The following is a 12,436-nucleotide window of genomic DNA, read 5'->3' on the forward strand; positions in this document are numbered from 1 at the left end:
GTCTGGCACTGTAGTAAATGCCGGGGAAGATGCCAGTTAATCAGGTTAAATACAGTCCACGTCTCCCATGGGGTTCACAGTCTTAATTCCCATTTTACAGATGAGGGAAATGAGGCATAGAGAAGTGAAGTGACTTGGCTAAGGTCACCCAGCAGACAAGTGGCAGAATCAGCCTTAGAACCCAGGTCCTCCTAATTCCCAGACCCATGCTTTACCCAATAGGCCGTGCTGTTTCTCAGTCAAGGGAGTTAGGATAACCTGGTAAATTGAGAACTGTAAGTACAAGCCGAGGAATGAGATACCGCTGCTGTTGCTTTGAGGTGGCTTTCAGTAAAAGTCTAGACTCCCTCTACCCACCATAACCTTAACTACAAGATGTGTATGGGTCCCCATCTTACCCCACAGCCATCATCTGGCCTCTGATATTTTTTTTTCTAGCCTGACCAGCGCAACAGTAAACTTCTGCCATCTAGAAAAAAATATGGAGTTGGCCAAGAACTACTCACTGCTCTCAGAAATGCCAAATTTTCAGTCTTGTTCTCAAGGGATTTGCTGGGCCCTGGCCCATGAGGACTATGTCCTGGTCTACTGTAACAACCATGGAGAACAAAAAAATACCAGAAGTAAAAACCATTAAAACTTCTCAAATAAAGGACCTCAGATTGAGGTGTGAGTGCCAATCCCCTCAAGCAGCTAAAGCCATGATTGAGCTGCATGTGCCAATCTGATTATGCAACATGCCTGAGCCAGTGTAGATTTGGACATGTGCAGGATGGAAATAAGTCTGGCACACAAATAAATCTGGAAACCAAGCCCCAACTAATTTTGGTGCATAGTGGCATATATGCCCACTCTGATCCTGAAATGGTCAACAGGCCAATCTGTTAGAGGGGTAAGAGAAGAAAGTCTTGAGTAAGATCAGACGTCAGAATTGTTTTAGAAGTGTGGTCCAGTCAGGAGAAAGAACCATTTTCATGGAAATTTTTCAGTTTAAAAAAAACAAAACAAAAAAAAACCACCCCTGAGTATAAGGCAAAGTGAAGTGCTGGATCAAGCTGACATACATTTTTATGTTCCAAGGAATATTTTGTCAATATTTTAATCTTCAGATTACACATCCTTAATGAAATTTGAAGAACATGCAAGTGAGCTTCCACATTTGCCTTTGGATCAGATTTTTCAAAGAGATTTTTTTTTAAAGAAAGGTTTAACAGTAGCCAGCTTGAGCTTTATTCATTCAGCAATATTTTCACATAATTCATTGTAAATTAGACTCTCAAAAGTTACTCAGAAGTCAAATCTAAAACCCCTCCAGAGTACTAATTCCCCTACTGTAAATCTGATAGTTTGCTCTGCAGTTTGTGTACCAGTGTTAAAATCATCCATATTAATAAAGTGTGCACAGGGCTTAAAGGATGATATTGCCCAGAGTACAACTGCAGGTAGGAAAATAACTTTATGCTTCAAATTTGGCAACAATTAAGATTTGGCAAATTTTGGAAAAAGCCTAGCACTGCTAAGGTTGGTATCAAGAAGCAGTTTTGCTTGCAGAGTCCATGACTGGACATAGGGCACGTGAAAAAAAAATCCACTCAGTTGATAGTTCATTCTCACATTCATGTTATTACATCCTGTCATTTTTCCCTCTGCAACATTTCCCAGATCTACTCGATCTTTTCTTTCCAGACTGGTCCAGATGTTAAGAAATAACCTGACCAGTAAATTATATTATCACCTAACTCATCTGCACAGATGATTTTTATAAAAGACCATTCAACAGTCATTTCTCAAGTAGTTATTCTTATTGAGCACTTACCATATGCAGAGCACTGTACTAAGTGCTTGGAAGCATATGAAACAGATTTGCTAGACATGTTGCCTGTCCAAAATGAACTTGTCTAGAGAGGGAGATATAACAAATGAAGTACAGCCACAATAAATGTTATAAATAATTATTCTCTTACTAGTGCCCCATTCTGCATTGTTTTGCCTCCATCTCTGAAATGCTATAAAATCTTGTTGAAATAATGTCTGACCTCTGGGAAACTTAAAATAACTTATTGTGAGGAGAAGGAAGAGAATGGAAAGATTGAAGTGTCGATAAGTACTTAAATAGTAGAGTATGTAAATGGATACGCACAAAATTGTATGATTGTGAATGCTTAAGTGCTGTGGAGGTACACAAGGCCTGAGGTTGGAGTTGGGAACATGACCTAAGGAGAAGAAAAATTAATTGGGTTTGAGGGAGGATGGGAATGGGGATATGACTCCTACAGGAGGTGAGAATGTCAGGAGGTTTTGAGGATGGGGAGAGGTATAGTCCAGCAGGCTTGGAAAGAGAGGAAACTGTAAAGCAGTATGGCTTAGTAGAAAGAGCACGGATCTGGCAGTCAGAAGACCTGAGTTCTAATTCCATTTGTCCTACTTGTCTGCTGTAGGATCTTGGACAAGTCATTCAAAGCAGTGTGGCTCAGTGGAAAGAGCTCAGGCTTGGGAGTTAGAGGTCATGGGTTCATATCCCTTCTCTGCCACTTGTCAGCTGACTGTGGGCAGGTCACTTAACTTCTCTGTGCCTCAGTTACCTCATCTGTAAAATGGGGATGAAGACTGTGAGCCTCATGTGGGACAATCTGATTACCCTGTATCTATCCCAGCGCTTAGAACAGTGCTCTGCACATAGGAAGAGCTTAACAAATACCAACATTCAACTTCTCTGTGCCTTGGTTCCCTCATCTGTAAAATGGGCCACTAAAACTGTGAGCCCCATGGGGGATATGGACTGTGCTCAATCTGATCAGCTTGATTTACCTCACCACTTGGGACAGTGTCTCACACATAGTAAAGCTCTTAAGTATAATTTAAAAAAAAATGCTCCAGATAAGCTCATCCTCTAGACCCTAAGCTCCTTGTAGGTAAGGAATATTTCTAGCAACTCTGTTATGTGGTCATTTTGGGCTTGCCCAAGCACTCAGTACAGTGTTCTGCACACAGTAAACCCTCAATACATTTTAACTGAAATGTGATAATGATTAATGAAGAACATGAGCAGTAGAAACGAGCCACCAGCTGCCATCAGCTGCCACAGCAAGCTGGTGTGGCTGTCGGTGGAGGGCAAGAGTTGTCCGGGAGGGGGAAGGTGTGGGGGGAGGACAGACAACCAAAGCACATTCCTGCTTTCATTCTTTGTCCCTCCAATCAGGAACCTGGAAAATTCCTCTCCCCCACCTCAGGCTGTGGAGCAAGCCAGAGTTTTGCCTCCTTTAGTGCGGAATGTCTTTCTTCGTCTTCTACCTCTACCCTGGCGGCTGCCATTTGAGCTGCTTTCTCACCGGAGGTTTCCAGAGTATGGCCTAGAAAGGGCTATTTCAGTCACAACGGCAGCTATTGCCGCTGCCAAGAATGGACAAGGAAGAAGCTGAGGAGATGGAAGAGTGAGAAAGAAAGAGAAAGGGGGAGAGAGAAGAGGAAAGCAAAAAGGCAGAACTGCCCTTTTAGTTTCCTCTTGGTCTCATCCCATTCTGGTCATTTGAACTTGATACAGTAAACGTCTGGCCACAAATGCATACTGTAATGAGGTAACTTCAGTAGTAAGCCTCTAGATTCAGCACTAAGCTATAAAGAATTTCAGATTCCTCATAAAATAAGCAGCTGTATGTTCTTCATTTCCTTCAGTAAAATAGGCAACTTCCTACTTTAAATAAACATTTGCTACCACCACAGACATCGTGCTACACACCAAGAAGTGGAAATACATCCCTCTCTCAGCCCCTGCCTCTAAAAGTGGAGATTTCTCTCTCATGCCTGCCATTTTTAGCACAGCATTTTGAGTGAGTAATGATCTAGGGTAAACAGTTGGGTTTTCCTGGCTCTGCAGTCAAAGCTTTTTGGAAAAGAACAGCTACTCTTAGCTGTGACACCTATAAAACTCTTTTTCCAAAGAATGATTCCTTCTCAGGTCGAAGCATTCAGTTTTCAGGGAGATACACACAGAAGTTATGGGCTCCCACAGGGCAAGGAAGCCTGCAACATGTCTCTACTCAACTAGGGCCCTAATTTGCATTCTTTCCACATGTGGCACTGACTGGTGGCTTCGCTGATTGAATGTGTATAAAATGTGCCTTTTGAAGTGGTATGGAAACTAATGAGAAAAATGTTCAAAACATGCTTTTCCTGTTTTGCTGCTGATATGTAGGAGGGCAGTGCATCTTTGAACGATGTACTGCGTTCATTCCTAAGAAACAATATTTAGCAGGCTTTTAAAGGGAAAAAAAGCATTAAGAATAGCTAGGATAACGTCCAACTGAGTGTACATTTTCAAAGTTCTGTTTACAGCTACTCATGGGCCCTGAATTATATGTGCTTTCACATCAGTATGCTCAACTGTATTCCTTTGGTACATACAGATTCATATACTCCTATTTGGTACATCTTCCTTCTACCTTTGTTATATCGGGGACCACCCGCCCCTTTACCCAAGCAGCTTGATGGTAGTACATACAGATAAATATAAACCTCCATGGAAACCTACTTCATGCCATTTTTTTGTTCTCATTCAGTGTGGGCCTTGGGAGTACAGTGCACTAGAGCGTTCAATAAATACTGTTGATTGATCGACTGGGTATGTTTGGGGTAAAATTCGCAGAAGCTTCTTCCTCATTATTGATGATTGTGATGAGGTCTCAGTTCTGACTTCACTTTCAGCTCCAAATTTGTCCTTAACCTTTGATATGAGAGAAGCAATGTGGCTTAGTGAAAGGAGCATGGGACTGGGAGTCAGAGGATGTGGGTTCTAAGCCAGGTCCACCATGTACCCGCTCTGTGACCTTGGGTAAATCACTTCATTTCTCTGTGTCTCCATTTCATCATCTGTAAAATGGGGATTAAGACTCTGAACCCCATGTGGGACAGACTGTGTCCAACTTGATCTTGTATCTACCCCATTGCTTAGTACAGTGCCTAATACCACAATTATGTATATATATACACATACATATACATATGTATATATATATATATATATATATATATACACACACACATATCTATATACAGACTTCTAGATAGAGATTGTCTCTATTGCTGAATTGTACTTTCCAAGCACTTAGTATAGTGCTCTACACAAAGTGAGCACTCAGTAAATACAATTGAATGAATATATATGGATATATGTATATAAGGATTTTGTGCGATATCGAAGGAGAAAGGGTTAACACTTCCCATGAAAAGGATGGAAGACATCCTAGTGGTCTTTCCAACACACATCTACTAGACTGTAAGCTCGTTGTGGGCAGGAAATAGGTCTGTCACCTCTGTACTCCCCCACGCATTTAGTTCAGGGTTCTGCACACAGTAAACACTCAAATACCACTGACTGATATACAATTAAAGCACTGACTCCTACTTTGTGACAGACAATGTCTGAGAAGCAGAGTGGCCTAGGGGAGAGAGGGGTTCTATTCCTGGATCCTCTTGTCTGCTGTGTAACATTGGGCAAATCACAACTTATTTGTACCTCAGTTACTTCATCTGTAAAATGGGGATTCAGACTGCAAGCCCCATGTGGGACATGAACTGTGTTAAACCTGATTCTCATATCTACCCCAGTACTTTGTACGGTGCCTGACACATAAAGTGGTTAAATACCATATATTTTTATGGACAACTCTACAGTAGACCTAAGTTTCGGATGATGCTACCTGGCAATAAGAGATTATGATGCAGTGCACCCTAAGAAACTGGATAACATCCTACAATCAAGGGAATAACTGTCACATGTGCCCTATTCCTAATCTCCAAGGGAAAGAGGGGAGGAGGGGTAATGCCAAAACCTATAGAAAACCAGAAAGATAGAACAATGAAAATAACAGCAATGGTTGTGTCAAGGTGGGTCCCCTCCTAATAGGAATTTGAAAAGACAGATATTGGAATATTCATTCAATCATATTTATTGAGTGCCAAACATTGTACTAAGTGCTTGGGGGAGTACAGTATAACGATAAACACACACATTCTCTGCCCACGATGAGTTTACGGTCTAGTGGGTATTGGGGTATAGTGGTATAACTACTGGATCTCTGAAGACAATAAACCCAACACCTTCATTGCAAAAGATCTTTCTAATTAATTGCAAATTCAGAGTGTCAGCCCCTGATAGGACAATGACTATGTCCAATCCGTAACACTGTATCACAGACAGTGTTTAGCACATCATGAACATTTCATATTAGAATGGTTATTACTACTTTGTACCACTGCAAAATTGCCTTCCCAGACTAAGCTCCCCTTTTCCTCTGTTCCCCCTCCCCATCACCCTGACTCACTCCCTCTGCTCTAACCCCCTCCACCCCCAACAGCACTTATGTATATATGTACATATTCTATTTAAATTAATGATGTGCATATATCTATAATTCTATTTATTTGTAATGATGCTATTGATGCCTGCTTACCTGTTTCGATGCCTGTCTCCCCCCTTGTAGACGGTGAGCCCATTGTGGGCAGGGGTTGTCTCTGTTGCTGAATTGTACTTCCCAAGCACTTGTACAGTGCCCCGTACACAGCAAGTGCTCAAATATGACTGAATTGAATGAAGGTTTTTTTAAAAAAAAATTCTTAAAGAAAGTGCTTCCTAGCCATAAACAGATAACTGATTAAAACACTGTTAGATAACAGGTTTGGGGTGCTTTAAGTTCTAAAGTGCTAGAGCATTTATATTCACTAGATCCTAAAACACAGAATGACACCCATCTCTACACCTCTCCTTTCGTATCAATCAATATTTATTAAGCACTTATCCTATGCAGCTAACTGTTCTTGGCGCTTGGGAGAGTAGAATAATGTTAGTACGCATGATCCTGCCTTCAAGGAATTTCCACCTAGCATGAGAATCAGACACTAAGTTAGTTAGGGAGAAGCAAAAGTTTAAAGCTATGTACACAACTTCTAAGGTGTTGGGGTGGAGAGGAAAGAGAGGGGAGCAACCAAGTGCCTATTGGGGGTGAAAACTCAAGTACACAGGTGAAGTGCTGAAGTGACAGCAGAGAGGATATAAACCCACTTTCCCAAAATGAACTACAAAGACATTAAAAGGCATAATAAAAAGTGAGCCCATTCACTCTTAAACTGATAACGTTTGGTTGGACACTCAGTTTTGAGCTAAGTAAACCAGTCACACCGTCAGACTTCAGAATACAACAGAATCTGAAAGATTATTTCTGGCAATCTCACTTAACTCACCAACATGCTAATTCTGTTCTAGAGAACATTTAGCACAAAAAAAAATGTGCAAGGCAAACATGCAAAAATACATGTTCCAGTTCAATATGCTAATCAGCACCATGGAAACAGAAATGCCAATGCTGAGTTAAGGGCAATCAGCAGACACCAGATGAGCAGTGAAACAAGGGCTGAAGAAAACAGCTGTCAACAGGATTACTAACAGATTGCTTTCACTACGCAGTTTACATTAATAGTGAACTATGACATTTAAACTCAGCACTTACAATTGTTATTTCATCACTTGGTGATGCACTTCCATTTACACTACCACATAATGGCACTGAACATAAACCTCCCCAGATTGGGCACTGAGGTGTTACACCTTTCAGTTACTTTCTCTAAAAGATCCATTCTTTGCAAGTGTGTTAGATTTTTTGCATCGAATTAAAATAATTCCACAGTGTTGCAATATTCTTATATATCTTCATGCTTTCCTGAAGCAGTTTAACGAGACAAAAGACCTGTTTTGGAAGAGACGAGTCAACGTGCATGGCCTAAGAAGCAGTGTAGCCTATTGGAAAGAGGACAGACCCAAGAGTTGGGAAACCTGAGTTTTAATCCCAGCTCCACCATGTCTGCTAGGTTACCTTGGGGAAGTACTTCCCTTTTCTGTGTCTCCGTTACCTCGTCTATAAAATGGAGATGAAGACTGTGAGCCCGTTGGGATTATCTTTAATTTACCCCAGTGCTTAGTATGGTGCCTGGCACATAGTAAGCACTTTCATACCTTAAAAAAGTCTGCATTCACAACTGAGGTGACAAATTAGAAAGGGGCACATCAGTGTCTAATTTGGGCAGCATTATTATTATTAGAGGAAAAAAGGCTCTGGAATTGTTGGAAGTGACCTTTCAAATGCAATTTCCCAGAATGTCTGGCAGAAATTATCTGGCTGAGCCAATATGATCTATCATGATTAGGCAGTCACCTTGAGGTGCTATTTAAATACATTCTGTGATTACAGATTACAATATGCACTCTTCTGTCAGTGCATCTACCCAACTCTACTGCATTCCTGTCAGTCAGTGATAGTCACTGAACACACTGTGTGCAGTACTCTGCATAAAGTATTTGGGAGAGTACAACCTAACTATATAACAGACATAATCAATGCTCACAGTGACCTTACAGACTAGAGAGGGAGACAGACCTTAATATGAAGAAATAGAGATATGTACATAAGTGCTGTGGGGCTGAATAAAGGGGAGGGCGACAGAAGGGAATTGAAGAAAAAGATAGAGGGCTTAGTCAGGGAGGGCCTCTTGGGAGCCCATAGCTTCCATAGTTGTGCCTTCAATGTGGCTTTGAAGGGGGGAGAGCAATTGTCTGTTGGATATGTGGAGGGAGGGCATTTCCAGGCCAGAGACAGGATGTGGGCGAGAGATCGGTGGCAAGATAGAGAAGATCAAGGTACAGTGAGAAGGCCAGCATTAGAGGGGTAAGTGTGTGGGCTGGGAGAGTAGTGAGGAAAGAGCAGCAAAGTGATTGAATGCTTTAAAGCCACTGGTGAGGAGTTTGATGTGGAGGTGGATGGGTAACTACTGGAGGTTCTAGAAGCCATTCTCTCAAGTGCTTACTACAGTGCTCTCTAGTACCACTGATTGATGCATCACTAGCCCAACATTGTGTACTCAATCAGTAGTAGTTACTGAGCGCTTACTATGTGCAGAGCACTGTACTAAGCACTTGGAATGTACAAATCGGCAACAGAGAGAGACAGTCCCTGCCCACTGACGGGCTTACAATCTAATCGGGACATTGTGTAGCTCAAGTATTTATGCCAAATCCAATTCAGTTTTATTTCAGCTGTCTACATCCTTTGATAGAAGCAGTGTGGCTCAGTGGAAAGAGCCTGGGCTTGGGAGTCAGTGGGTTCTAATCCCAGCTCCACCACTTTCCAGCTGTGTGACCTTGGGTAAGTCACTTAACTTTTCTGTGCCGCAGTTTCCTCCTCATCTGTAAAATGGGGATTAAGGTTGTGAGGCCCACGTAGGACAACCTGATGACCCTGTCTCTCCCCCAGTGCTTGGAACAGTACTTGGCACATAGTAAGTCCCTAACAAATACTATCATTATTATTCCACCCTGCCCAAATCTGTCACACACTTTCCTTTCAATTAATTCTATTTGTCTTTAGTAGAAAGCATATTATGCTCCTCTGCAATCAAGTTCTAGTTCTCAGATCGGCTTAGTACAGTGCTGCTAGGCCTCCAGTGATGCTCAGAGGGAACACGTTAAAAGTTACACAGGGTTACCCTAGGAACCTTCAATTGAGTAGATTAGACAAGAGGAAAAACAAACCATAAAGCAGCATATATGAAGAACAAGACTAGTATAATACAATGAGAGTTATCAGTATTCAGGGGGTTTTATGGACATGCCTACGTCTATCCATTTCATCATTTCGCAGACTTACTTGGCTATTCAGGCAGCCTACAGTATTTAAAAACACAAAAGTTAATGGGAGGAAGGAAACATCTGTTTTGCTGTTATTCAATAACTAATTAAAAAGCAGAAATACAGGATTAAAGTCCATTTAATAGCCCTCACGTGACAAAAAACTATGTCCGGTCATGCCATTTTACAATACGTGCTATTTTTAAACCAGTGAAATACGGAGGGTTTTCATGAATTCTATTTGGAGACCAAGTAAAATGTCAATTAAATATCCCATTTTAAACAAATTGTTTGCCAGATTTGACAGGCTGAATCACTTAGCTCTACTTTACCCTCATTATGTCCTGAAGTCATTTAAACGATTGGAGACAGAAATAAGTATGTGCAAATTAGGTGAACTCATAAAATCTATCCAAGAACTATAAACTTCCTTGTTAAGAAAGCACTTGGTTCTGCTTGACTTCATGATGATTTCATTTATCTGTATAAACCCCTGGATACTATTTCATGGTTCTCATTTAGCAAATAGATTGTTTCCAAGTCCCTAGGAAATTAAAAAAAATAAAGGATTAGGTCTTTATTTTACCTACAGGTCTAGTTTACTTCAAGGCCGGCCTTTAATGGAGAATTTTAATTTTCTGTTGGTTTTGCTTAAGACTGTCACTTCATTTAGCTACCCCTTTAGTAGAAGATTGTCAAATCTATCTTTATAGCCTGATCTCATTCCCACTATGAGATCAGTCTCGTAGTTCCTCTCACTTCTGGGGCTATCTAGTTGGCCCACCAGCATCTCAGGCTTCATGTGACAAGCGGGACTCATCTCTGCTCCCGAGTCTTCCTTCCCTCCTAAGCTTCCCCATCTCTGACAACACCACCATCATTTTGCCTGAATTAGGGTTAGAGCTGCAACGCTCTACCTATGTACATACCAATATTTTATTTTGTGCCTTCTTGTGGACGGAGAAGTTGTTTACCACCTGTTGAGTTATACTCTCCCACACACTTAGCACAGTGCTCTCCGTGCACTACGAGCTCAATAAATACCACTTATTGAATCTAACAGCCACTTTTTATTTTATAAGTTGTAATCAATTGTGTAAATTTGAGTTACATTACAAATATCACAATAATTTATAAGAGATGAAGTGCTTACTAAGCACTATGATAAGTACCAGATAATCAGGGTTTACCTAAAGCTCGCAGTCAGTAGGAGGGAGAACAAGTATGGAATCCCCATTTCACATATGGGAAAAAAAACCACCAGGAAGTTAAGTGACTTGCCCAAGGTCACACAGTCTAGCATCAGAGCCAAGATTATGTACATATCTTTAAGTCTTACTATAAAAATATGCACTGTCTCTCTCCCCCTAAGCTCTCTCCCATCCCTCACCTATCAGCTGCCCTGGTGACACTATATGTTTAAATTCTTGTTTTGGGTTTGTTGGTTTTTTCTTTAAACCTGGTCAGATTAGGTTCTCTGTGCAAAATATTGACTCAACTGCACTCCCAAATCAGCAATTGAACTAAACTTCACACCTGTCAATACATGAGTACAATGCCTGGCACACAGTAAGCATTCAAATACCATAATAATGATGATGTGTTAACTCTTTCTGAGGAGAAAACATAGCTACCAATTTTGTTAAAATGCACTCTCCCAAGTACTTAGTACAGTGCTCTACCCACAGTAATACCATAAATTGACTGATGGGGAGATTGCTAGTCTATGTTTGAGCAGAAAACCCAGTCTGTGATGTCTGAAGAGACTTTATTTCCCCATTTTATTGTAACCTCTGATTCCCTGCAATTTAATTTGCTGGAAATTAAGACTTGAGAGAGAGTAATTATTTGCTGAGAATTCTAAATTCTATTGCTAGAGTGTCAAAGACATTGTCAGTTCTTGACTTCTAGAAGAACATTTTAGAGTTTCTATTTTACTTAGTCTTATTCTGCCAGTGCTCTGAAAATGTTCAAAGTGACAGCACATTTATGGCGATTAAATCACCTGTAAACTCAAATTTCTTCATATAAAGCTGTTATTAAAATATGCAAGGTCAGTGCATACAGCCAAATGTTGCCCTACTTCCTTTGACTTTACCTCTCTCATCTCTCTCAATCTATGCGCAAAGAAGAGAAGGAGCACGACCTGGGTTCTAATCCCAGCCCTACCATTTATCTGCTGTATGATTTTAGCAAGTCACTTAAGTTCTCTGTGACTCACTTACCTCATCTGTAAAATGAGGATTATGACTGTGAGCCTCATATGGGATGTGGATTGTGTGGATTAGCTTGTATCTACCTAAGCATTTAGTACAATGCCTGGAACTCAGTAAGTGTTTAAATAATATCATAAAAAAAGGTAATGGGGAAGTTACAGCATTATTTTCTCATTAGAAGTAGCCCTTATTGTTTCTTGCTATTGAGTTTTTGGCACGTGGATGATCTATCTGAATTGTATCTTGGATTCCCATCTTCCAGTGCATAAATTTGTAATCTTTTCAAGGGAGCTCACGTCCATCCACAAGGAAGAAGCTGCAATATGTATATGGGAGAACAGGTAATGACTTCTAATTTTTATAAACGATAATCCATCAATAGTATTTGAGCACTCAGCAGCATTTGGTAACTTCTTACTAGGTGCCTGGCACTGTACTAAGCACTTGAGTAGATTCAAGATAATTTGGTTGGTCACAGCCTCTATACCACACAGGGCTCACAGCAAATGGGAGGAAAACCAGGCACTTCACTTCCTATTTTGCAGAT

At 40.8% G+C, this 12,436-nt stretch overlaps 1 protein-coding gene and 1 pseudogene across 3 annotated transcripts in view; one reads left to right on the forward strand and one right to left on the reverse strand.

The window, feature by feature from the left end:
• The window catches only part of PLCB1 (phospholipase C beta 1), a 457,205-nt gene that overhangs the window by 334,537 nt on the left and 110,232 nt on the right, over nucleotides 1-12,436 (reverse strand). The window lies entirely within an intron of this gene.
• Nucleotides 5,184-5,285, forward strand: LOC114814456 (annotated as a pseudogene).

The sequence above is a fragment of the Ornithorhynchus anatinus genome, chromosome 9, assembly GCF_004115215.2.
Source record: "Ornithorhynchus anatinus isolate Pmale09 chromosome 9, mOrnAna1.pri.v4, whole genome shotgun sequence".
Taxonomy (NCBI): Eukaryota; Metazoa; Chordata; class Mammalia; order Monotremata; family Ornithorhynchidae; genus Ornithorhynchus; species Ornithorhynchus anatinus.